The following is a 27,637-nucleotide window of genomic DNA, read 5'->3' as shown; positions in this document are numbered from 1 at the left end:
AAGTTACCAACACACGTCAGTCAGTCATGCCGATCATTGGCACGTCTACAGGGTATTTATAATATTGACTAAAAACGCCTAGAGTGAAAGCGTACGAGCAGCAGGCCGAGCGGAAGGCGGCAGAGACTCATTGCTGAGGCAGCTGCTGCTGAGGCCTGTGCCAAAGCCGTAGTCAAGCCGCTGCACAGTCCAGCGCCCCTCCAATACCACCTTCCCCCCTCCCCACACCCACAGACTCTACCTGTGCTAGTACCTCCTCGGCTCGGTTTTTGCCCGTTGCCAGTTCGTTTGCTAACAAATGAGCGTCATGTCTTTGCCGTCGCAAAACAAATCTGAGCAATTTTTTATGATAAATAACACCCGGCCAGGAGAGAAAGAGAAAGAGAGGGGAAGAAGGGGGCGGCGAGCGAGCGAGTGAGAGAGAGAGAGCGATACAAGTTAGATAGCGTGTGAATGAAAGAGGAAATGAGACACATGAATAAAAACAACGTAAACATGCGAGAGCATAGTGAATGCATGACAACAATATACCCTGTAAAAGTTGAACTGATGTAATTTGTGCCAAAATGATTTAATTTGGAAAGAAGTTACTAATTTGGATACACATATATGTATATACATACATATATAACGTGTATATATATGAAAACTAAATATATGTAAATGAAATTTAGTAGCTAGATCTGAGCTTTTTAGTAAATAACTATCCATATACAGTGCACAACTTTCAAAATATATACCAATTTCTATATATAATGAAGCGAAGTAAGTTGGTTATATATATTGTCTGTATAGTTTACGTCTATTTAGTGAATGCTTAAAAATACTATCCCTTTCAAATGAAGATCTAGATATACTATCTATATGGTAGATGCTTAAAATTGCTTTCACTTTGATATTAAGATCAATATAAAGACTTAAGGATACACATATGCATATAAGGTTGATATATGGATAACCATTCTAACAGATTTTTTCATAATCTTCCTCATCAAGCTGATCAAATGTCTAAGGAACATATAACACCTAGTGCTTGGTGAACACAACTGTACTTCTATTTTCAAGAAAAGAGCTGTAAGTTCATGAAAATATATTATATATAATTAATATATTATATTATATATATTAATTTAATTTGCAACGAATACTCATCTCTATATACTATCTCTATATACATCATCTCACTCTATACTCATCTCTATATATATTTTGTTATCAATGCTAATTTAGACAAATGCAACATACCCTGCTCTGTTACATTTACAGGGTATCTACATATCTATGTCTGTGTGTATGTGTGTGTGTGTGTGGAAGTTAACATGGCATAGGCCGAGCTAAGCAGGCTGGTAATATTTAGTGCGGGCCCCCAGGCGCTTAACGGGGTGGCAAGTGAAGGAGTCGGAAGGGGGGAGCGGGGGGAGGGGGGAGACGTATGCATCTCCTGCAACTCTGGCACTCGGCGGCGACTTGTGCAAACAAACAAATCGCAGCAGATTTATTTTAGTGCAAAGCGCACAGCGAAATTGCTCAGGCATGCGTGGGTAGTCAGTGCAACAGAGACAGAGACAGAGAGTGAGAGAGAGAGAGAGAGAGAGCGAGAGAGAGATGGAGTGCGAGCGAGTGGCCGGCGCGCAGTCGCAGATTGCGGCTGGAATCGATGTGCGATTGAAAAATGCGCGCTTTCAGCGCGGTAATTAAAAGATGAATCGTTTGGCATGTGGCAAATCTAATAAGTTGCCACAGAGAGCGGCCGCAGAACTTGCAACAAATGACGTGTCATTAAGAGCGATAACGCCCCATTTTCGTGGCAGCAACGACGACGACGACGACGGCGATGGCGATGGCGATGGCGAGGCCTTGCCACACGTTCCACTCAACTGCCGGCTATATGATTGATGCCAGCTTTTATGGCTAACGGAATGTGGCATGCAACAACTGACTGGGCAGGCAGCTGCCAGTGAAAGTTGCACCCCTACCCTAGCCAGAAAACAACACATATATGTATATACCCAAAAATTAAAAGCAAAAAGAAAACGAAAATGTTGACCGTTAAGCGGAAGCAACCTAACGGCACATTCCATAGATACGTTGCACAATTGGCCAGGAACTGTTCCTCTGCTGCATCAGCAGCTGCTGCTGCCACTGCCACTGCCACAGCCACTGCACGCGCCACACACAACTTTCACTGGGAGCGAAGGGTTGCCCAAACACTCATTTAGCTGATAGAAATCTTCCCCTCGGCTCGCGAAATTGGGTCAGCGATGAGAGCAGCTGACGCAACGAGGGCCAAGCAAATAACGGAACGACGACCCTCTGCATCGGTCAGGTAGTTGCGCTTTAGAACAACTGCTCTGCTTTCACTTTCGGCTATAAACAGACAAAAGTTGTGCTGAAACAGTGTTGTAAAACGGCGACGAATCCAATGAGCTGAAACATCTAATGGCAATGCTCTTGTAATATGCACTCGGCAGGCAATTTAGGCAAGCCACATAGCCAAGTTGCATTGGTATAGTGTTGTAAAACGATGAAAGACTCAAGCTGGCATTTGTGTTGCCTTATAATCCTTACAAATGCAAAGGATTACTTTAAATATACCTATTTAGACGGTTAATATTGTTCAGAAATATGTCTCATATGATTGTGAGTTTTATAGACAGTGTTGAAAAATGTCTGCTACTTTGCTTGTTAGCCAAAAAAAAAAAAAAAGAATCGATTTATATGAGCCAAATATAACAATAGAAATAGCAATAATTGTAGGTAGATATACGATAGTATCTGATAGCTTAACGAAAATCGCACGATAGTTAGATACGGGGTATGGGATATATATTTAATATATATATATGCATACATATATGGGTATACGAAAGGTATACGATAGATATACGATATGTATATGAGAGAATATAAAAGGTATATGATAGGTATACGATAGGTATACGAAAGGTATAAGATAAGTCAACGATAGGCGCACGATAGGTATATGATCGATATGCGATAAGTATAGGATAGGCATATGAAAGGTATTTTAGAGTTCGATAGACGCACTATAGGTACATGTGAATAAGTTAGGTATATGATGGGTCCACATTAGGCGAACGATAAACACATGAGAGGTATGCTATGAGTACACAAGAGACCGACGATAGATATACAATGTGTATACGATAGGTATATAATAGCATATACGAATATACGGACGGACAGAAATAGATCCTCTCTAGTTTTCATTTAAATTGAGCTATATGTATCATATCATATTCACATATTTTAATATAGAGATAAGTAAAGAGAAATGCAGAGGGAAATATAGAGAAATATACAAGTAAAATATATATAAAGATTTAGGGAAAGCTAGGCAGGAGTTTTTCTTGCTTAGTATTCCATTGGCTCACCGCGATGCATATCCCGAAACGAAATAATATGACGACAGCTTAATGGACGCTCAGTTCCAGGTGCGCACTTACCTGTAAATGGAGAGAAACAGAAAGAATGGCAATTAGATAAAGGTATTAAAAAGGGTAGCATAGAAGTGGCTTACACACACACACACACACACACACACACACACACACACACACACACACACACACACACACACACACACACACACACACACACACACGCGCGCACACGCACACATATAAGGAGCCCATCGATCAGCGGAACAACAAAGCGAAATGCCGCCGCGCATTGTGTGTAAAGATAAAGAGAGAGAGAGAGAGAGAGAGAGAGAGAGAGAGAGAGAGGGCGAGTGATGAGTATGCATTGGATTGGCCGAGCCTCAATTGCATAAGTGCAAACTGCAATTAAGCACAATTCAATAGCGATTCAGAGTCAAGTGCAACAGACACTTGCGGCCCGTGCAACTGTGCAACAATCAACAATCAGGGGCAGCAACAGCAACAATGCCTCGGCTGCCGCTGTTGCTGCCGCTGCTGCTGCTGTGAAAATTGATTAAACTCATTCATCAAATCGAATGTGTGGCAAGTTCAAAATGCGCGCAGCAGCAGCAGCAACAGTTGCAGCTGCGACTGCAACGCCAATTGCCAATTGCCGATTGCCGTGGCAAGCAAATCAATTGTGGCCTAATGAAATTATGGCAAATGCGCCCAACTGGGCGTATACGCAATGCGAGAAGATGGCTGCTCCAAGTGACATATGTGCTTCATATTGGAGTGAAGGAGAGCGAAAGAGAGTGAGAGAGAGAGAGAGAGCGTGAGCGAGTGAGCGTGAAACAAACAACTTTCGAATGACCAGTTGACTAACTAACTAATTTCTGTGAGAGAGAAAGGCAGCGACGGGGCGTGGCCACAATTTACTTTTATGCAGTTAAGAACAACAACAACAACAACAACAGCAACAACAGCAACAGCAACAACAATGCGTTTGCTTGTTCGCCAAATGCATTTTGAAGGGGGAAGCACATAAGCAACGACAGAGGGAGTGAGAGCGAGAGCGAGAGAGAGAGAGAGAGAGAGAGAGAGAGAGAGGAAATAAAGGCAGATATGATCCAATTCAATTTAAGCGCGTGTCGCATGCAAACAACACAAACAGCAAATAGTAAATTGTTGTTGTTGTTGTTGTTGTTGCTGTTGTTGTTGTTGTAGCTGTTGTACAAATGCAATTACAACTAAACACACAGACACGAAGAGTTGACGCCACCGCCAACGACGACGTCGACGGCGTCGCACTTTTTTTTTCGTGCTGCTCCGCCCACTTTTCCCACACCCATGTTTTTTGCTGTGTGCAATGACGACGCCGTCACGAAGAAACAACAACAACAACAGCAACGTTGGAAAAGAGAGAGGACACAACAACAAGAGCAGCTTGAAATTAAAATACAAGAAAAAAAATAAACAAAACAAAAAAAATTGAATGCAAAAAAATATAAGAAAAAATAAACAATAGAAACTCAAGCCGAAAGCGGAGATGCACTGACAGTTGAAATATACAAAAAAAAAAAATAAATATATATATGTATATGTATATAAATATTTAGATATATATGAATATACATATATACGTAAATATATACAGGCGACACTCGATAAAAAAAAATTGAAAAAAAATTCTATCTTGAATTTCTGTGTAAATCGAAAACAAAAACTGAGACTACGACTCTACTGTATATAAAGAAAAAAGAATAATAATATTAATATCAATATAAAAAAATATAATTATAATAATATTATTATCAATATCAATTGTAATAATAATATAAATTTTTTTCTAATTTTTTTTTTTTTTTTTTTTTTTTTTTTTTTTTTTGCAGTATCCGTCTTGCTGCTCTTCATACATATACATACATGATCATTCAAGATTTTCTCGAATTAATAAATGAATTTTATACTTTAAAAACATATTTAAATAAATCTAAGCAACATAATAAATTGAAATAATTTGATGATTTATAAAGATGAATTATAATTTGCATAATATTATATATTCACCATATTATTAGATATATATAAATAATTATGATTCTATTTAGATATATTTAAATAAATGCGCTATAGAATTTACGACAAAAGCTGCAATAAAACTATATTAACAAAAAAAAACAAAGATATACATATTTAAAATTTTATATATATATATTATAATTTATAATCTTATTTAGATATATTTAATTATTTTACTATACATGCATACATTTATTTTAATGATAATTTTAATAATAATAATTTAATACTATATATTGTACCTATAAAATAAATGTATGCATATATGTATAGTAAAATAATTAAATATATCTAAATAAGATTATAAATAATATGTATTTAAAATTTAAATATATCTAAATAGGATTATAATTATTAATATATATCTAATGATATATATCAATGTACATATATATCTTCTCACATTTTCCACTCACTTCGCCCTTGCCACATGAGACGACTTTTCATGCTTTTCCCTTAACCGTTTTTCCTATAGGCAATTGTAATTGAATCAAATTTATGAGTCTTGAGAGGACGCTTGAGGCGTGCGACTTTATGTGTGTGTGTGTGTGTGTGTGTGTGGGCGTAAGGGCGGGCAACCTGAGTAAACTGAGAAACTGTGCATCAGAGCCAAATGCGATTCACACCTGAGCATTGCCTCTCTCTCTCTCTCTCTCTCTCTCTCTCTCTATCTCTGTATCTCTTTCTCTCTCTCTCTGTCTACCTCTCTCTCCCTCTCTCGCTCTCTGTCTGTCGTTTGCTTGCATTTGTTTTACTATTATTTTGTTTTTCTCTTCTTATTTTCGCGATCTCTCTCGCTGTTCTTGTTGCTGTTGTTGCTGTTGTTGTTGTTGTTGCTGCTTTTTCGTCGTTTTTCTCTCGCCATTTCATCTATTCTCATTCGCATCTGTTGTCGTTGGCTGTCTGTCAGCGCTGACGTTGATGAAAAGCGTTGCGGCACTCGTGGGAAAATTCGACGCTGCTCCTCTTGGCCCGCCCATTCCCGCCAATGCCGCCCCCCATCGACTCTACCTGTGTGCCCCTCCCTAGCATCACTGATGTTGTTTGCCACGTTTGCGGTTACAGCTCTGTATGTGTGTGTGTGTGTGTTTGTATTGCTGCTTTTGGGCTTTGCCATTTCGTGTGGGCTGATGAAAAAGTTTCGCCGCAATTCGTTGCACTGCATTAAGCAAAGCAGTGCAACAACAACAACAGCACTCATTCACAATGACAACAACAACAATTGTTAAGCGAAAGCAACGCAATTGTTTCTCTTGCTCTTGCTGCTGCAGTAGTAGTAGTAGTTGTTGTTGTTGTTGTTGTTGTTGTTGTTGTTCTCATCGCACCTGGTTTACCTGCTGATTGTAAGAAAACAAAAAAAAAATAGATCGTTTTCGCACCCTGCTACACTTTTCTCGCTCTCCCCCTCTCTCTCTATCTCTCTCTCTCTCTCTGTCTTATCACGCATATGAAGCGCCCTTCGCTCGTTTTTGTGTGCACGACGCGCCCACCTCTTGACCGATCCGCCGCCCATCGCCCACCCACCAACTACCTACACCCAAGCTTATCAGAAAGTGCCGACGTCGGCAGCGCTGCTGGCAACGCACCGTTACCTGCATATGCATTTGAAATTTCACATTTCTAATTCTAAATCTATTTTCATGTCCAAATTCTCGTTTTATTCTTTTCTTTTTTGTTGTCTTGCAAATTAAGCTGATAAGAGTCGTCACAGGCGATCGAGCTGATAAAAGAGCAACAACAACAAGAACTTTGCATTTGAGAAAAACTAAGCGTATATAGCTAAGAGATTTGAGAAATTCGTATACCCTAGAAAATGGAACGTCTTCTAGGAATATCTATCGATATGTATATCTATATCTTAGATATAGATCTATATATATATATATATCTTAGATATAGATCTATGTATATCTATATCTTAGATATAGATCTATGTATATCTATATCTTAGATATAGATCTATGTATATCTATATCTTACCATCCCTACATGATACGATTTATATATTTCTTAGTTCGAATACCCTAAAGAAAACGATCTCAATCTAGGTATAGATATCAATCTAATATATATACACATATTGCTAGATGATTTTCGATTTTTACTGATGATATAGCTAATATTTCAAAGATGACGCGGAGGATAGTTGAGAAATGGGAAAATGAAATAAAATAAAATCAATAAAATTTCAGTCACACTCAATACTCAAGTACTCCCAAAAAATAATAAACGTTTCATATATGTGTGTATGTATGTATGTGCGTATATCCAAACATTCTACCCAGACACCGCGCTTCATATAGACGATTCCATTCATTGGAATCGAAATACAATGCCAATGAAATGATCTTCGGCTTATTAGCTGAAACGAAATATATTTGAAGAAAATTGTGAACGAGATGCGTATACGTTATGTGAGCTGTGTTATAGCGTATACGCCATGCCGTGTTTTTAATTAGGCTCACGATTTATGGCAATTCGCATCATTTGCTATTTACTTGACTCACCCTGTTTGCTTATGCAGCAGGCAGCGACACACACACACGATAAAGAATTTGTTGTAAACTACAAACAAACAACAAATTTTATTTGCACAAATGTTGGAGAAAAACAGTTCGTTCACTCTCTCTCTCTTTCTTTCTTTCTCTCTCTCTATCTCTCTCACTTCCACTCTCTCGCTCGCACTGACCCTCTCTCGTTCTATGATTATAGGAAAAACGTGGCGTTCATTTCTTGTGCGCTACGCGACAAAAAAAAAAAATCAGAGGAAAAAAAAAAACAAGAATTAAATAAATGGGAAACACACGAAAAAAAAATACAAAATAATTAAAGCAGAGCAGTTAGCAGTAGCTAAATTGCTCGCAATTACAGCTATAGCAGCAGAGCGCCAGGCAACAACGGTAAATTTGTGTGTACGGTAAACGACAAACGGCAAACGGCACGGACTGCGTCCAAAGGAATTTGCGCATATGAACACGTAGACGCAATGCTGCTGCTAAGCTGACGCAAACGCAGACGCAACGCTGGCGCGACGCTGGCGCGACGCAGACGCGGCGGCGGCGACGGCGATGGCAACGTAAGCGAAACGTAACACGAGCCACTCACAGCTCCCTCCCGCATCTCACAGCAAAACCAACAACAATCGTGTGTGACGCGCTTAGCCTTGAGATCGCAACCAGCTGCCTGCAGCATGCAACATGCAGCGGGCAGCGGGCAGCGGGCAGCAGGCAGCGACGCACGCGTTTTTGCGCGCCTTTTTGCAGCGCACTGTCAAAGCGGAAATTGACAATAAGGAGACACAAAATCTAACCAAAACGAAAACAAAATCGCTCAAAGATGTGCCAAAAAAGAAAAAAAAAAGTGCGTAAATTGTTGTTTGTTTTGCTGATTGCGGGTGGATGCGTGCGCTTCAAGTCGAGAACCCACTTAGAATGCAACGTCAGCGACGGCGACGACGACGACGCACACAAATAACTAACAGCGACTGTAGTAAAATGACAACTGAAACCGCAGGCGAAATGAAAACGAGTAACGACAACAGCGACAGCAACGATGACGCCGGCAGCGACGCTACTGCAGTTGGCGTTGGCGTACAAAACGATTCTAACGCAGCGACGACGCGGTCTTTTGCTGTTGCTGTTCCTACTATTTGTATGTATGCATGTATGTGTGTGTGTGATTTTCGCATTCTATTTTGCAAGCTTTTCACTTTTCGACGACGCGACGTCGCTGCGACAATTGCACTCGCATTAGATGTAGAGCGCACGCTGTGTGGTGAGAGCGCATAAGAGAGATACGGCAAAATTAAATGGGAGAGAGAACGCGAGCACGAGCGTGAGCGTAAGCGTGAGAGAGCAGTGCGAATTTTGTGTGTGTGCGGAAGTGCAGCGGGTGACGCAGCAGCGTGCAAGGCCAAACGCGTGCGAAAGAGCCAGCGCGTGTGTGCGTTCGCGTGTGTTGGTGTGTGCCAGCCCATGAATGTATGCATGTGTGTGTATGTGTGTGTATGTTTAGCTTTCTAGTTGGCAAGTGTAACTGATCGCATTAGACGTGTGCTGCTGAGAGCGCCCGTCGCCTCGTATGCATAATCGCACTCTTCGCACAGCTTTCGAGAGACTGCAGCCGCCCGACCGTCGACCGAAGACGCCCTGCTATCGGCCATCGGCAGCGCAATCGCATATTGCACGCGCGTGCCCTTGAAAACTTGACCCAAACGGGGCAGCAGCAGCAGCAGCAGCAGCAGCAATAGCTGCCAAAGCGTTGACGTTGCCATGCCCCACTGCCGCCAACATGCGCCGGCTCGCGCATGCCGCGTCCCCCCTCCATGCCTACATGCCTGTGTGATGTTTGTTCGCAAACAAAAGAAAGTGCACAAATTGTTAAAATTCTTAAAAACAAAACAAGTTCGTGCATGTGTGCTCAAAGCAAAGCAGCGAGAAAAAAACAGCAAACACAATTTTGGGAAAACGGCAAAACGCCACGAAAAGCTCGCATGTGTGTGTGTGTGTATGTGTGTATATGAGGGTGTGTGAAAGCCAATGTTCAACCGTTTTCATTGCCAAACACAATTTTTATACAAATGCGGTGCGGTATTTGCCTTTTTTCTGTGCTTTTTTTGCATTGCTATTTTTTGCTTAGTTGCGCAAATATTGCTAATACAGAAAACAAAATAGAAAAGCAAGACCAAAACCAAAACTAAAACCAAAATAATGCGCAAGCACAGGCAGGCAGGCAGGCAACATCAAAAGACGCAAAACTGCATGACAATAGGCGAAAATGTAGACGAAGAAATCGAAGGAAGACGATGGGCAATGCGAGAGTAAGGAGCGTGGCGCATGCGATGCGCTGATGCAGCCAAAAAGAGATGGAGAATGTGAACTAGTGCAGAGGAGGAGCGCAAAGAAATTGCAAGTCTACACTTCTCCACATTCTTGTGAGAATGTTCATACACACGCATACACACACACACCATTACATATATTTATGTTTTGATAGCTGTACATGTTTGCATGTATTGTTTGCGCTGTGACGTTTGCGTGAAGTGCGCAAAAGGGAAAAAATCGTTAAGAATTGAAACTAAATTTGATCAGCACGAATTCGATATCAATATTCGAAAGAAATTTTTCGCATTAGAAATCAAATATTTATATTATTCTTTTATGGGGAATTGACTACGCTTATGTACATATGTATGCACATTATGTTTGTATGTATGTATGTATGTATGTATGTATGTGCGTGCATAGAAATTCGAACTAGCCGATGCTCTCGTGTGTAGGGTGCACTAAGAATTTCTATGCGGCGATCGCAGATGTGAATTCGAAAGTGTATGTACATATGTATGTATTTAGATACGTTTGCATGTATGTATATACGTAGATAAACGTGCATACATAGTTTTATATGCGCACGCTGCCAAAGTCGCGCCAATTGTAAAATGCTCAAGGTCGCGCGGCGAATGCACCTAACTGAACAACAACAACCACAGCAGCAGCAGCAATAAAAAAAGTAAAACAAGAACAATAAAATGGCAAGAACAACAATAGCAATAATAACAACAGCAACAACAACGGCAGCAGCAGCAATGCAAGCCCGCCCGCATACGCAAAATGTTTGAATGTTCTACAAATTGCAAACTAGTGTACAAAGAGCAGCAACAAAAACAATTTGCGCTCGTAAATTGCAAAAGCGCCGCAGTCGCTGCCTCTGCCACTGCCACTGCCACTGGCGCTGCCGCTGCCGCTGCCGACAGCCACAGCCCCAGTCGACAGCAAATGAATTTCACTGTCAAGGTCGAGGAGCGTCGCTCGTTCTGATGCGCAACGCATTGCGATCGCTGCAGCTGAAAGCAGCGGCAGAGAGGAGACGGCGGCGGCGGCGGCGGCAGCGGCAGCAACAGCAGCAGCGGCAAGAGCCGATAGCAGGCAAGAGAGTGCGCGCGCGCTGGCGCGTGTGGGCGCGAACGCGTTCGGCATTGACGGAAACGACGCGCGACTTATGTAAGCGCTGCAATGGAGCAGTCAGCAGCGGCAGAGCGCGCGCCGTCGAGAGCGAAGCATCAAATGCACTACGCACGACGTCGCGTCGCCGTCTCGCCCGCTGCGACTGCCCACTGCTGTTGTGTGTGTGTGTGTGTAGTGTGTGTGTATGTAGGTCTCAGCCCCACCCTCTCGCACACGCAGCATTTCCTGCAGTTTGTCGCTGCGCATTTCATATCGCGTCTGCTTTTTTCGCCATTGTCGTTGTTGTTGTTGTTCTCGCTGTTTCAGTTATTGTTGTTTTGTGTATTTTGCTGTTCGCATGTTTTTCTATCGCCGCAATTGTTTTTCTCAAGTTCGTGGCTCTTGTGCAATTTGTTAAGGCTCCTCTGCCCCCACAACAGCGGCAGCTGCTGCAGCGAGCAACCAAACAACCCACCCGCAGATGCGTAATAATTCACAAACTGCAGCGAGAGCGGTAAACAAAAACACTCATAAATCAAAATGTTGCGACTAGCCGAGACTCGCCGACGCCACGCCCTGCACAGCCGCCGCAGCCAGCACCTCTGCCGCTGCCGCTGCCGTTGCCGTTGCCGCTGCCGCTGCCATTGCCCAAAATGCAGACATAATTTGACATAAGCGATGTTAAAGTTCAACCACAAACAACATCAAAGGCAATGCAAAATGAAAAAAAAAAAAAGCTCCGATGATCATCAGCTGATGATGCCAGGCACTGATTGACTCAACGAAACTTGACGACGACGACGACGACGGCGGCGGCGCAACGGCGGCGATAATGTCAAAGGCAGTCGCTGCTCTGCTGCTGCTGCTGCCGGGCCGAGCACCCCCCGCCGATGCCCTGCTCCCATTCGGCACCAGCTCGCGGTCGCTTAATCATGTTCAAGAAAAAAAGTGCAGCGTCGTCGTCGTCGTTGTCGTCGTCGAATGCAGCGCCTGTCAAAGCTGCGATTAATCTCACTCGGAGAGCGCGCAGATACGCAGAGAGCGCGCCCAGCCTGAGGCACAGTGGGACACAAACTAATGAGCAGGGCATGAAAATGTTTGGTGTGTAAATGCAAGGAAAAGATGCAAGTAAATAAATAAATAAATTTAGATAAAAATAAAAAAATAAAAATAAATAAATCTTATAAGTATCTATCTTATAAGTATCTAAGTTACAATTAATATAGGTTTCTAAATATTAAAAAAAATAAATTTTTTTTTTAATATATCTAAAAAAATAATATGAATAATTATTTTGCCAAAACTAAATTTAAAAGTAAATAATAAATTTATATAGTTAAATAAATATTAAAAATAATATAATATTTATTTATTAAAAAACATTTTTTTAACTCTTGCTTGTTATGATTGACCCATAATAATATTAAATGTATATTCTCATAGAAAACATTCATACTAAAAATAATCTAAATATTTATATACATTTTAAAAGACTTTATATGATTTTATTTTTATATTTTATTATTTAATTTTATTTAACAAAACAAATTGAAATGTATACAGATTTTTCTTTCAATGATTTGCATAAAATTTGCCTGGTTTGTCCCACTGTGCCATACATAATTGAGATATGAACTTGGTAATATTTCATAAAAAGCCTGACCAGCGCGCTGGAGAGCTGAGTAACTGGGCAATCGGCAAACTGTGGCCAAGTGGCCAACTGGCCAAGTGGCTAGCTGAGTGCTGATCGCGGCTTGTTCGTCTAGAAATAACTTAATTGTCACTCAATTACTCAGTTTTCAGCTAAAAGCATTCATTGCTCTGGCTTAACGTCAGACCCAAACGCCCACCGAGCAACGGAGCGGGGTGAGCGGGGTGAGCCAGGTGAGTTAGGTGAGTCCGGCCAGTCAGCTCGCTGAGCCAGTCGAGAACCAGAGCTGGACGCTCGTTACTCTGGTCCTTGGCTAGGCGTGAATAATAGGCGAGAGCCTGAATGAAAATTGATGACTTGCGACAGTTTTTGGCCAAAGGGCAAATGCGGCTAAAAGAAGCCACAAACAAAACAAAATACAAAAAAAAAAAAAAAACAAGAAAAAGAAAGATGTATACATATGTGTTTATATATATAGATATTATATATATACATATATATTTTTTATATAGCAATAAAAACGCAAAACTGGGCACGGCCCAAGCAAAAAGACGCCAACTAGAATCGCACACAAAAACTCTATATCAACACACACACATGCACACCAACACTCATACACTTACACGTATAAAAGCGTTTGTCATGCCTTTCAGAGTTTTAGGCTAGCCGAACGGAGATGAGCTCCTCGGGCTGCATTCAGGGATTGCCAACTCAATGCAACCATCAATCAAATTTACTTGTTTGCCCCAGTGTAAATGAGTGCGTGTGTGTCTGTGTGTGTGTGTGGGTGTTGTGAGAGGTCGCTGCAAAGTTCATAGACCATTTTGCCTTTGCTAGTGCGATATTTTGATTGACGCCTCTATCGAAATGCCTTGATTGAAGCTCTTAGCTGGTTCCAAAACAGTTTTTCAATGCGAAATTCTTGCAGTTCGAGAGGCAAAGAATGCTAATGAGATCTATTAAGATGTATTACAAATTGTATGCCTGATTGATGGACTGATTGACTGACAAGGCGTTTGAACTATCATAACAATGTCCATAGGCTATAAATTATTTATTGCAAGTTTTGATGTGATGGAATTTTGAGCGGATTGAATAAAATCTCATAATCGTCTGAGTTTGTTTGATTGACGTTGATTGAAATTGTTAAATGGGAATACTTATGCACTTATGATTGACTATCATTGCTTCAGATTGACATCGTTGTTTTACGAATAGTTGGTTTTTGTGGTAATTGCTATTGATATGTTCTATGATTGATGAACCTTTATGATTGATGTCAGCTATAGTATGAATTTAGTTACATAAGAAACGGTTTACTTTATTGATTTGTATTCCAGTGTGCTTTCAAATATGTTTTCATTGTTTTCACATCAATCATGATTGATTGAAGCGTATGATGATTGAACTACTTTTAAATACTTTTGCACACAAGATCAATTGCTTTTATTTAGGTTATTTAATAAGTTTCGCACTAGTCGTTGATTAATGTGAGACTACTGCATGATTGATGCTTGATTACAGCATGATTGACGCCCGATTAATGTAGCTTTACCCATTGATGCTTAGTTTCTAGCTTCAACAACTTCAATTATGCATTCAAATTGACATTGAATTTATGCGTACATCATGATTGATGCAATTTTTACATTGTCAACTGGCAGCTCGATTGCCACAGCCACAGCATGGCCCTCTGCCATGGTGCCACACGGTTCACATGATGCCGCCGCACCACATAAATCCTAATCAAACAAGCTCTGCAGAGCTCTGCTGCAAAGGCTCCAGCCGAGAGAGCCTGGAGATGCGGTTGGAGCCGAGGCCGAAGTGGCGGCCGTGGAGCGTGCATCTATAAATCCATTAATGCCATTTACCGCATAAACATAAAGAAAACGCTCCACAAATTCCCCGACTGCAACTAAGACCCGAGTCTCAGACTCTGGCTGGAGCTCGGCCTAAGTCGCCGTCGCCGTCGTCGTCTCTGTTTGAGGCATCAACACTATCAACGAGCGGCAAAGGCCTCCGCCTGGCCATCAGCGCGCATTGCAATTGCTCCATAAAGTAAAACTAAATTGCTCAATAATTTTGTCCACATTTGATTATGTCTCTCTCTCTCTCTCTCTCTTTCTATCTCTTTTCGATGTTGTTTTTCGTTTTTTGGCCAAGGCGATGTTGGCTTTCAACTTCGACTCGAGCATGGAGGAGGAGGCGCGCGAGTGGTGCTGCCCTGCGAATTGCAGTCACGATTGTTGCCCGGCGAATGGGGCCCACAAATTCAAAACCCATAAAGACATCAAAGCAGCAACGCGTGTAACAATTTGCCAGCCAACCAGCAACAACAACAACAACAACAACAACGAATTCATGTTGAACTGGCAAACGCAACAAAACGCAAATTAACAACGGCAACACACACACACACACACAGAGAGAGAGGGTGGAAGAGAGAGGCAGGGAGAGGGAGAGGGAGAGGTAAAAAAGACAAAGGCCTCAGTAGGAGTAGAAGATAAACGGACGGAGCCAGACAGACAACCCAAGACCAAGACATAGACAGCTCGGGTCGTGGAGCACCAGCAGCAGCAGCAGCAGCAGCAGCAGCAGCAGCAGCGGGAGGAGTAGGCGCGGCAGCAGGAGTCTGTGGAGGCGCTGGCAACGGCAACGTCGACCTGACCAAGGCATCCGCATCCGCACCCGCACAAGCAGCAGCGACAACAACAACAAATGCGAAAACTGAAAGATGAAAACCCAAATACCCTTTGCACACAGAGAAAACTTTAGAATGGCCAGGAGGAGTACGAGAATTTTGAATGGCGTGGATATATACATATGTATATGCATGAAATTTTAAAGCTAAGTAGAAAAAACAAGATAAGCCTACTAGGAATATGATTTATATTGGAGTAACAAGAGACTTTGAAAACTTAATGAATTTATACAAATTAAATAAATGGAAAAATTATATAAAACATAGTCATATAATATGTAAAAATATACTATTATCTGACTTAGTTCTGGGAGTTCTTTAGCCTAAATAATATTTTGGCTCCTGTTTCTAGTTTTTTTCTGTCAGATCTCCCGAAAAGTTCACAGAAAATATATAAAATTTTTAATAAAAAATTTAGTGCTATTTACTCAGCATATTTAATGCTTCTCAGACATTTTTAAAAGCCCAAAAAAATATTTAGACTATTCCACATGAGAACTGCGAATGTTTTCTAAATTCTTTGCTTTAGCCTATGCGAAAATTAGGTAAAAAAGAAAATGAAAGGCTCGCTTCATATTCTTGGCTCTACGGTTAGGGCATTTGCATAAGCGATCGATCTAAGTTTGCCATGGGAATTGGCTGATCATAGCTCAAAGCTAAATGGCTAGGCCCAGACCCAGGACCAGGACCATGCCTAGGTCTAGGCCTAGGCAATATGCGGAATTTCGTGTTCCCATAATTTGTGATAAGCGACTGATCAAACGGGTCTGGGAGAGCGCCCACCCACACCCCGTACGCTGGATCGTTCGACCGTTCGTTGGTTCATTCGATCGATCGATCGATCGATGATGACGATGATGGCGCCTTGTGTGCCGGTGGGGGCACGATCGATGCTACAGCTGAAATGCTCATTAAAAATGTAGAAAGCTTTAAGAGAGTTAGCGGCTCTCAGCTGGTATTGCGCTGTCAGCGCTAATCGCACGATCTTAATTTACAGCAACAATCGCGGCAGCAGCAACAACAACAACAGCAACAAACAGGACGACTACCGGCAACAGTGAGTGAGAGATCGGGGATCGCAAACGATCTTCGAGTTGGCCAATTTGGCGAACGCAACTTTCGCTTTTGGCTGTTGCTAACGATCGTCAATCGACGGCAATTTATTATTATGCAGCGTTTGTTAGCTCGCATTTTAATTCAATTAAAAATCGGTTAGAGATCATGGTAATTATGCTACACATAAAGACCCACCTAGCCAGCCGATCGACGATCGCCACCATTCGACTGTGCCAACTCGCTCGATCGCGTCCTAGATAACGGCGCTCGCTTTTCAATTGGGTTCACAGCATCGAAATGTGCTGATCTGGCGATTAGATTCAAATGGAATTATCTGATGGATATTTAGATTAGCAAGTTGAATATGCAGAATGAATATAGAAATATAAATAGAAATATAAAAGAGAGAGAGAGAGAGAGAGAGAGGGAGAGAGAGCGAGACACAACAATGTAGTCTGCTAGGAATTCATATTGCTGACTATGAATAAATTATACGACTGAATATTGGACTAGTTTAAATTAGAATAAATTAATGAGAGAATAGAAGAACGAAGCTCTTTTATGGATATCGAATAGATGTTTGTTTTGGTATAATCAACACGCTATATATATTGAAGTCATTCACACTCTGTCTTTCGTTCTACATATCTCACTGTATTAAATTATCGATATGGTTGACTATTTCACAATCTTATTATCTCACCTTGATAGATCAAGATATAAAGAAAGAAGTGGCGGGAAAGAGACTGGACTTCTGCCTCTTCTTCTCTTCTTTTCATTCCACAGATCAAGATAGAACGAGGGAGATGAAGAAAAGGAGATAGGCCAGATTGATATTTTTCTCTGCTTTAACTCTACTTTTAAAATATCTACATGTATCAGTCTCTCTGTACGTCTCTCTCTTTCTATTATTCCCTCACCTTCTCTTCTATCTCCTCTAGCACCTACATATATCCTTTTCACTTATATTCCTCACCTTCATCCTTTCTTAGTCAGCTTCTTCCTCTCTCTCTCTGTCTCTTTCGTTCTCTCTCTCTTCACATCTCTCCATATACTTGTATTGCTCTTCTCTTCCACATTCCCTATCTTCTCTTCACACCATCTCTCGTTCTTCCACTCTATCTCTCCCTCGTTTCATCCATTTCTTCCCGTGTCAGTTTCTTCCACGATCTGCTGTCTTCTCTACTTCTTGCTCTCTTCTCTTCTCCCCCTCATGCTCTTTCTCTAATTTCTTCTTCACCCCCGTATTCACTCTGCCATTGTCGCCCATTGGCTCAATCTATTTTACTTCTATTAGCTTTCCTGCAGCACTCAGCACTCGACATTTCGACAACATGACAAAACGTTGCTTAAATCGCATAAAAATGTTAAATGTTGCATGTTGCTTGCATTTCGGAGGACAACAACAGCAGCAATAGCAACAACAACAGCAACAGCAACAGCAGCAGCAGCAGCAACAACAACAGCAACAACGAGCAATGTTCGCCTTTTGAATAATGCCAACAACAACGCGTGGGCGCACAATAGAGTTGTCGTTGTCGTTGCCGTTGTTTGTGTTGTTGTTGCTGTTGTTGTTGTTGTTGCTGTGCCGCTGCGTTTTTTGACATTTTGTAACACGCGCCTGCCAAGCGGCATAAAAATTGACATATTATAATGTCATTGGCGTTCCCGATTTGCGCCACTGCGTCGACTGCCACAATTCGTCAATTCGTTTGGGGCGGCCAGCGTGGGTGGGCAGCGCCACAAGAGTTATGCGCGCAGAGTTGCCACAGTCAGCGCAGTTGCTGTTGTTGCTGTTGCTATCCTCCTCCTCTCGGTTGTTATGGTTGTTGTTGTTGTTGTTGTTGTCGTTTTGTTTGTTTTGACAGGCAACGCACTTCAACTTCAACTTTGGCTTCCAATTTGAATACCCTAGCAAAGGGTATGCATACGCAACGATTGATTATGCAACCAATGCAATGGGGGATTATTGTCAATGAAGCAATCAATCAGTTGATCAATCAACTAGTATCATCAATCAGCACTTAGGCATTACTGATTAGTCATTGGTCATTAGTCAATAGTCATTAGACATTGGTCAATAGTCATTAGGCATTAGTCATTAGTCATTAGTCATTACTCATCAGTCATTAGTCATCAGTCATCAGTCATCAGTCATCAGTCATCAGTCATCAGTCATCAGTCATCAGTCATCAGTCATCAGTCATCAGTCATCAGTCATCAGTCATCAGTCATCAGTCATCGGTCATCAGTCATCAGTCATCAGTCATCAGTCATCAGTTATCAGTCATCAGTCATCAGTCATCATTCATCAGTCATCAGTCATCAGTCATCGGTCATCAGTCATCAGTCATCAGTCATCAGTCATCAGTCATCAGTCATCAGTCATCACTCATCACTCATCACTCATCAGCCATTAGTCATCAGCAAGGGTATTCAATTGTCGACAAACATCAAATCTAATTGTTGCTCTGCTTGTTCTTGTTTTGTTTTAGTTTCTTTTCCCCCCTTTATCGGCATGCTGTCTAGCCAAGACACAAACCGACGTCGCAGTTACTGTCTCCTAGCTGTTGGCTGTTGTCTTGTGTCTGTTGCATTTGCCAATACACAACATTCTTATCAGATTGTTGCAATATTTTTGCCTGTTGTTGTTGTTGCAGCCCGCACTCGAGCAGAGCTGCAAAAAAGAGATCTTTATCAAGACGTAGGTTCAGGCTGCGGTAACAACAACATGGTTAGCAACAACAGCAACAGCAACAGCAACGGCAACGGCAACAACAACCACAGCAACAGCAACAAAAACATGTAATGAAAATTATGACAAGCCAAAGCAAAAAACTAGCAAACAACAAAAATAAAAGTAGAAAAAAATAAATTGTAATATGAAAAATTATAATTCAATGGAAAATTGCGCCCACACACGCGTAGCACTCACACACACAACAACAACAACTATTGTTGCTCATTGTTGTTGGCCTATTGCTTATCGTGAACGGAAAGCGTTGTCGTTTCTGTGGTTGTTGTTGTTGCCGGCGAGAGTTGTCAACTGTTTTCATTTGGACGGATTTGGTTTTTCTTCTCCTTCTTCATAATCTCATTTGGGTAGCATTCGCTGCATCCTTGGCTTATATAATCGCCGAACATTTAACAAGATCCATCAATCAGTGCGCGCATTGCCCAAAGCAAATTTCCGATCGATGGATAACTTGCATGTTGGCTAGTATCGCATGTCAAGATCCAACTGTCAAGATTAGTCAAACAGAGCCGGAGAGTGGGGGGCGGCGAAGAGAGACAGAGCTATCTGAAAGTGGAACACTTTAAGGCTGAGCACAGCTGGTGACTGAATTGAGCATCGCATCGACATTGAGCTTATAATCAGAAATGCGTGTTCCCAGCGCTATCAACGCCATCAGAGCTGAGCTACAAAATGTGGCCCCGCTTTGCCTCTACTGCAGGCAGTTGGGTTTCTTTCAAGAATGATCTTGTTAGTTTTTTTTTTACCATCTAACCAAGTTTTGAGCTTTCGCAAACTTTGGCTTTCATTTAGATCACTTATTCAGGCTACCAATTGTCTTGGAGAATGCCTTGGATAAGTTTCTTGAATGGATTTTGTTATTTCAAAGCATTTAGCTCAGTGTTTTACTCCAGCTCTTATGCTCTTCTATGCGATTCTCATGTTTCTAAGTCTTTGTAGATAATTGTAAACTCCTACTTTATGTCTCTCTCTTGTCTATATCTCTCTTTCTCTCTCCCTCTTCCTTCAAATCCATTATTGTTTTCTACTTCCCCTCTTCCGTTCACTGATGTCTACCTTTCTATGCGATTTTAAATTTTTCCTATGATACTACTTTTCGGCAATTCCTGCTCTCTCTTAATCCATCTCGTTCTTCCCGCTCACTCTCACTCTACCTCTCACTCTCTCTCTCTCTCTCTCTCTCTCTCTCTCTCTCTCTCTCTCTCGCTCTCTCTCTCTCTTTGTCCATCTCTTACACATTCGCACCCACTCACATGCGCCTTTCCACGCGCTTCTCATGACCTGCTGTCAAGCTTTTAGTTAGAATTACTTGCTTAACAAGTTGTCTTTGGATGTTGGTCAATGGATCTATGCCATATTTGGTCGATGGTCCATGGTAAGGTATATTAGCATATCAGCTGCTGGCAAAACAAAACAACAACAACAACAAAATTAACAACAAACAAAAAGAGAATTACAAATTGCAGCGACCGTTAGGCGCAGACGTTGCTGCACGCAGCTTCCGCTGACAACAACAGCAGCAACAATGTAGTTGTTGTTGATGCTGTTGCTGCTGCTGTTGTTGTTGGTTTTTGCCTTTGTCGTTTATCACGCATCGCTGTCAAAGTGTCACTTTAGCTTAACGTTGGTGTAACGCCAAAAGATATCACAGACAACTCCAGTCTGGGCTCCATTCCAGCAGCAGTCGCAGTCGCAGCAGCAGCAGCAGCAGCTGCGCACGCGTAATAACGCATAATGTGCCAACAACAACAACAACAGAATCACGTTAATGACAGCGACGACGTGCCTTACAGCCTGGCTTTGCCTTCAGCTTCGACTTCGGCCTGCTCTCAGCTTTTAGCCCAGGCATTGGCCATTGGCAGCCGCGCAATCGCTGCAGGCCAAAAGCAAAAGCAAAAAAGCAGCAAGAAAGCAAAGCAACAAGATGAAAAACGAAAAGAAAAACGAAGTCAACTGCTGTTTTGTCACATCATTATCAGTTGGCCCGTTGCGCTGAATTGGTGGCATTATTGACATGACAGCAGAGCAGAGCGCGGCACAGCACGGACCCGGCAGGTGTGAAGGAATGCGCCACTAAATCATCCTGTGCGGTCCATTTTGATTGGACGACACACTGCCGGCGATTGCCGTCTTAATAAAGTCATCTAGCGGTTAATATTATACAACAAGGCGCAAAAAAATGCGAGCAACACTGCGCAACACGGTTCGGGGCGTGTGAAAAATGCAAGGCAAGGGCTAAGGCTAGCCTTTCTATGCGATTCTAATGCAATCAAGTTGGAGCATTATTGAGGATTGATTGAAGGTGAGAGGTCAATATGATGAGAGGGTTGTGTGAGGTAGAGTGGGAGATTAACACTAAGAGGATGAGAGAGAGAGAGAGAGAGAGAGAGAGAGAGAGAGAGAGAGGGAGAAGGAGGGAGAGAGAGTGAGACAGAGACAGAGCGAGGCAGACATTGAGAAATGACTAAATAGAAATATAGACAATGAGAGAGAGAGAGAGAGAGAGAGAGAGAGAGAGGGTAAGAAGGGGTGTTTCAAAGAGAAAATAGAGAAAGAAGAAAAAAAAATAAAGCCAAATAGAGTCAGAGAAATCCTTACTTTATGGAGTGATAAAAAGAATGAAATGAATTATATACAAAGAGAGAGAGAGAGAGAGAGAGAGAGAGAGAGAGAGAGAAAATTTCATACAAAGAGAGAGAGAGAGAGCGAACGCGCGAGACAGCGTGAAACGGTATTTAAACTGGAAAGTAGAATGAGCAAAGCTGCAGGAAATGAGAGTAGTATTGGTAACTCATGAAAATCACATAGAAACGATTTCACGCAGAAAAGTAAAACCAGCCACCAACCAAAATATCACTACTGCTTGCGAATCACCTAGAAAGGCTGTGAAGCTGTGATCAAGAGAGGGATTCGAAGCTCATAGGAAAGGCCTTCAAAGAGAGTAACCATAAAATACTACTACGATCTCATGAGAATCGCGTAGAAAGGCTTTCAAGCTGACATAAAAACACACCAAGTATATGGGGAGAACATTACATAAGAGGCTATAACACAGAGCGTAATCAGTGCCAGGTGCCAGGGCTGACGGCTGCCTGATGGCAATGCTAGAGATTTTTATGGCAATGGGCCATAATAAATTGCAGATTTTGTAGCGCAGTGTACGTCAATCAGTGGAGGGAATTGAAACGTTTAGTGTGCCGCACAGGCCCAGATGAAATTGAAGTGGAAGCCGCAGCCGCAGCCGCAGTCGCAGTCGAAGCTGATGAAGTCCCAGTGCTGGCCACACAAACAAAAAAGTGTGCTTGCGCCTTGTTGCATGAATAATTCATAACAATAAACGACAGCAACAACAGCAGCAGCAGCAGCAACAGGCACGCCAGCAACATGAAAGCTGGTCCAGTTATTAACTGGCATTGTGCGGAGTTTGTGAAAAAAAAGTGAAAGCTCATAAGGCAATCAGTCAAAACGTCATCAATAGAATTAAGTAATCAACTCGCCGAGCCGCAAAACTGACCACACACAACACGCAGTTGCAGCCAGGCGGACAGCAACATGCGCCTGGCCAACAATGGCAACCGGCAACAGCAGCAGCAGCAAAAAAGCACAAGCACTGTCGAGAGCGGCGCATCGAATGCGGTCAAAAAGGAGCCCGGAGTTGGCCAGAACAAAAGTGCGAGTGGCAGGACCACCAACAAAATGAGTTGCCAAAGAACAGCAGCAACCAGCAGCAGCAACCAGCAGCAACAGCAGCAGCAGTTGGCACTTTTTTCTGTTCAGCTTTTTTGTTTTGTTTGGTTTTTAGCTTCCTTTTCGTAACTCCCTTGTTTTTTTGGCAAGTTGCTTGGCCTGGCCAACGGGGCCAGTTGAAACAGACACGAGAGAAAACAAATGTCGATAAAGATAAGCAGCGAGGCACTCAGACAGCAGTTCTTCCTCCTGCCACTGTGTCTGCTTTGGTCTCTCCTCCTGCTCTCTGACTCTACCGCACCGTCTGCCTCTATCTCCACTCTCCCTCCATTCCTGGCGATGTCTCAGTTGCTCCTCCTTGTACCTGCCTTAGCTCCTGCCTCTACCGCCGCCTCTACCGCCGCCTCTACCGTCGCCTCTACCGCCGCCTCTACCGTCGCCTCTACCGCTGTCCTCCCAGCTCCTGCTGCATCAACATGTTAATTTCGACCGCTAACTGCCAGCGCGAATCAAAGAAAACAAAGCGCATTTAAAACTTTTGTTGTTGTTGTTTGAAACGCGTGCCCTCGCCTCGCGTCCGTGTGGCACGTTCCAGCTGCAGCATGTTGCAGCCTGCGGGCTAATTATTGAGAGAAATATTTTTTAAGCTTTATATTTCAATTTCAATTTAGCCAAGTGCTGAGATCCAATCGACTTACTTAAACTCAATATAAATAGGTCTATACCAAAAGTATGAGTCGTGGAGTTTTTTAGCGCAACTCAAAGTCAAGGGATTACTCTATCTATAACTGATAGAATTATGCTCTAAGGCAGCCTATAGAACATGAGAATCAGTTGAGAATGAACTAAGAATGAACTGATAATGAACTGAGATTGAGATAAGAGAGAGATATTGTTACTGAGAGTTACTTGAGAATTATTTGAGATTGAAGTGAGAATGAGCTAAGAATAAGCTGAGAATGAGTAGAGAGTGAGCAGAAATTCAGCTGAGAATGTGCTGAGAATGCGGTGAGAATTAGCTGAGAGCAAGTAGAGCTTCAACTGAGAATGCGCTAGGGATAAGTTGAGAATGCGCTGAGACAATGAGAAATAATCTATAACATAAATGTTGCCATTCATCTAAGGTTTTCTCACTGCCTCTCTCGCACGACTGTCTTTCTCTCCCTCTCTCAGTTCAGTCAATGAAAATCGTTAGCAGCTCCAATTGAAAATTGAAAATAGCTTTTGCAGTTCGCCTTCTCATGCTCCACTTTGATGTGCTTATCGCTTTTGTTTTTTCTTTTCTTTTTTTGGATCCCGGCAATTGCAAATAGATACAACATAAAAATTATCCAACACTGTATTTCTTGTACTGCTCGCGCAACAATAGAGTTGGAGAATTGTGTGCGCAGAGTGCAATTTGCAGTGGCCTCCAAGTTCAACTAACAAAAACAAGCTAAAGTCGAGACCGAAACCGAGGCCGCAGCGAAAAGATGCAGCTGAAGACGCGGCTCGAAAGATGTGGCAGCTACCCAAAGGAATGCGGCGGCAAATGAAATTGGCAACAACAACAACAACAACAACAGCAACAGCAACTTGGCTAGAACAGGCCAAGACAATTCGAGTTGCGTGATTTGCGTGAGCGTCGTGCGTTGACTGACTGACAAACTGACAAACGGACGAACTGACGCGCCTTCTTCAATGCCCTGCAACTCACTCTGTCACTCTCTCTCCTTCTATCTCTCACTCTTTCTCCGTCTCTCTCGATCTGTTGCGGGAGTTTTCTTCTGTATTTCTGTTTTTTTTTTTTTTTTTTGCCAGCTGCAAGCAAACCAAAATTACAATACACATACGCTCAGAGCTGCAGTTGCAGTTGCAGTCGCAGTTCCTCAAAGCTCAGCTCAACTGAAGCCGCAGACGCAGACGCAGCCGCAGTTGAGGCACTCTTGGCACACACCAACACAATTGAAATTCCTTTGGCGCAGAAATTGCATTTCACGCTGAAAATGCGTGCTCTGCGTGCAGCAGCCTAAAGTGCAACGATAGCAGCAGCAGCAGCAGCAGCAGCAACAGCAACAGCAAGAGCAACAGCAGCAACAATTGCTGCAACGAAACAATTATGGGCGCGAAGGCGAGTCGAATGGGAAGTACTCTAGGAACTGAATAGGTCTATATCTATATCTATATCTATATCTATATCTATATCTATATCTATATCTATATCTATATCTATATCTATATCTATATCTATATCTATTATATCTATATCTATATCTATATCTATATCTATATCTATATCTATATCTATCTATATCTATATCTATATCTATAGTCTATATCTATATCTATATCTATATCTATATCTATATCTATATCTATATCTATATCTATATCTATATCTATATCTATATCTATATCTATATCTATATCTATATCTATATCTATATCTATATCTATATCTATATCTATATCTATATCTATATTCTATATCTATATCTATATCTATATCTATATCTATATCTATATCTATATCTATATCTATATCTATATCTATATCTATATCTATATCTATATCTATATCTATATCTATATCTATATCTATCTATATCTATATCTATATCTATATCTATATCTATATCTATATCTATATCTATATCTATATCTATATCTATATCTATATCTATATCTATATCTATATCTATATCTATATCTATATCTATATCTATATCTATATCTATATCTATATCTATATCTATATCTATATCTATATCTATATCTATATCTATATCTATATCTATATCTATATCTATATCTATATCTATATCTATATCTATATATCTATATCTATATCTATATCTATATCTATATCTATATATCTATATCTATATCTATATCTATATCTATATCTATATCTATATCTATATCTATATCTATATCTATATCTATATCTATATCTAGATCTATATCTATATCTATATCTATATCTATATCTATATCTATATCTTATTATATCTATATCTATATCTATATCTATATCTATATCTATATCTATATCTATCTATATCTATAATCTATATCTAGATCTATATCTATATCTATATCTATATCTATATCTATATCTATATCTATATCTATATCTATATCTATATCTATATCTATATCTATATCTATATCTATATCTATATAGTATCTATATCTATATCTAATCTATCTATATCTATATCTATATCTATATCTATCCTATATCTATATCTATATCTATATCTATATCTATATCTATATCTATATCTATATCTATATCTATATCTATATCTATATCTATATCTATATCTATATCTATATCTATATCTATATCTATAATCTATATCTATATCTATATCTATATCTATATCTATATCTATATCTATATCTATATCTATATCTATAGCTATATCTATATCTATATCTATATCTATATCTATATCTATCTATCTATATCTATCTATATCTATATCTATATCTATATCTATATCTATATCTATATCTATATCTATATCTATATCTATATCTATATCTATATCTAGATCTATATCTATATCTATATCTATATCTATATCTATATCTATATCTATATCTATATCTATATCTATATCTATATCTATATCTATATCTATATCTATATCTATATCTATATCTATATCTATATCTATATCTATATCTAGATATCTATATCTATATCTATATCTATATCTATATCTATATCTATATCTATATCTAGATCTATATCTATATCTATATCTATATCTATATCTATATCTATATCTATATCTATATCTATATCTATATCTATATCTATATCTATATCTATATCTATATCTATATCTATATCTATATCTATATCTATATCTATATCTATATCTATATCTATATCTATATCTATATCTATATCTATATCTATATCTATATCTATATCTATATCTATATCTATATCTATATCTATATCTATAAACCCTTTCACCTAGCTAATGGACTCCACCTCGTACGCAGAGCCCGTTGAGAGCCAGAGAAAACGCACAAAACTTTATGGGATCAGAGCTGACTGGCAAACTTTATGACATAGTGATGTTAATCTCAGCTCTGTCGGAGTTGGACGCGTAGCTGGAGTCAGAGTCAGAGTCAGAGTTGGAGTTGGAGTTGGAGTCAGTAGGAGGCAGCCAAGTAGCATTCGGGGCCAAAGTGTAGGTGCGCGCCTGCGCAACGGCGGCAACTGTGGCAACAACCAGTGGATGCCGCTGGGTGGATTTTGCTGCGATTGTGGGTTGCAATTCCGTCATGCCGCTGAGTGCCCAAAGCGCAACACTTGCCACGCTTAAAGCGGACGCTATTGCTTTTGCTCTTTTTCTAAATATATATCTATATAAA

The 27,637-nt window shown here is 40.8% G+C and overlaps 1 protein-coding gene across 7 annotated transcripts in view; it reads right to left on the bottom strand.

Moving 5' to 3' along the window:
* mamo (maternal gene required for meiosis) overlaps positions 1-27,637 on the bottom strand; it is a 163,748-nt gene that overhangs the window by 107,084 nt on the left and 29,027 nt on the right. The window contains exons 1-3 of one of the 7 annotated variants that reach the window (XM_089263419.1): positions 8,892-9,050; positions 7,973-8,205; positions 3,396-3,467 (exon numbers count right to left, since the gene is read on the bottom strand). The exons of 2 other annotated variants lie outside the window; for them this stretch is intronic. The gene's annotated coding sequence lies outside the window, so the exon portion shown is untranslated. Of the gene's footprint in view, positions 1-3,395; positions 3,468-7,972; positions 8,206-8,334; positions 8,751-8,891; positions 9,051-27,637 lie in introns of those variants that run through there. 4 more of the 7 variants (XM_089263418.1, XM_089263421.1, XM_089263420.1 and 1 more) reach the window with 4 other exon arrangements.

The sequence above is a fragment of the Drosophila navojoa genome, chromosome X (assembly GCF_054131105.1).
Source record: "Drosophila navojoa isolate 15081-1374.11 chromosome X, UAZ_NAV_1.0, whole genome shotgun sequence".
NCBI classification, from domain to species: Eukaryota; Metazoa; Arthropoda; class Insecta; order Diptera; family Drosophilidae; genus Drosophila; species Drosophila navojoa.
The sequence above is the reverse complement of the archived record's forward strand: the minus strand, read 5'-3'. Positions and strand labels throughout refer to the sequence as shown.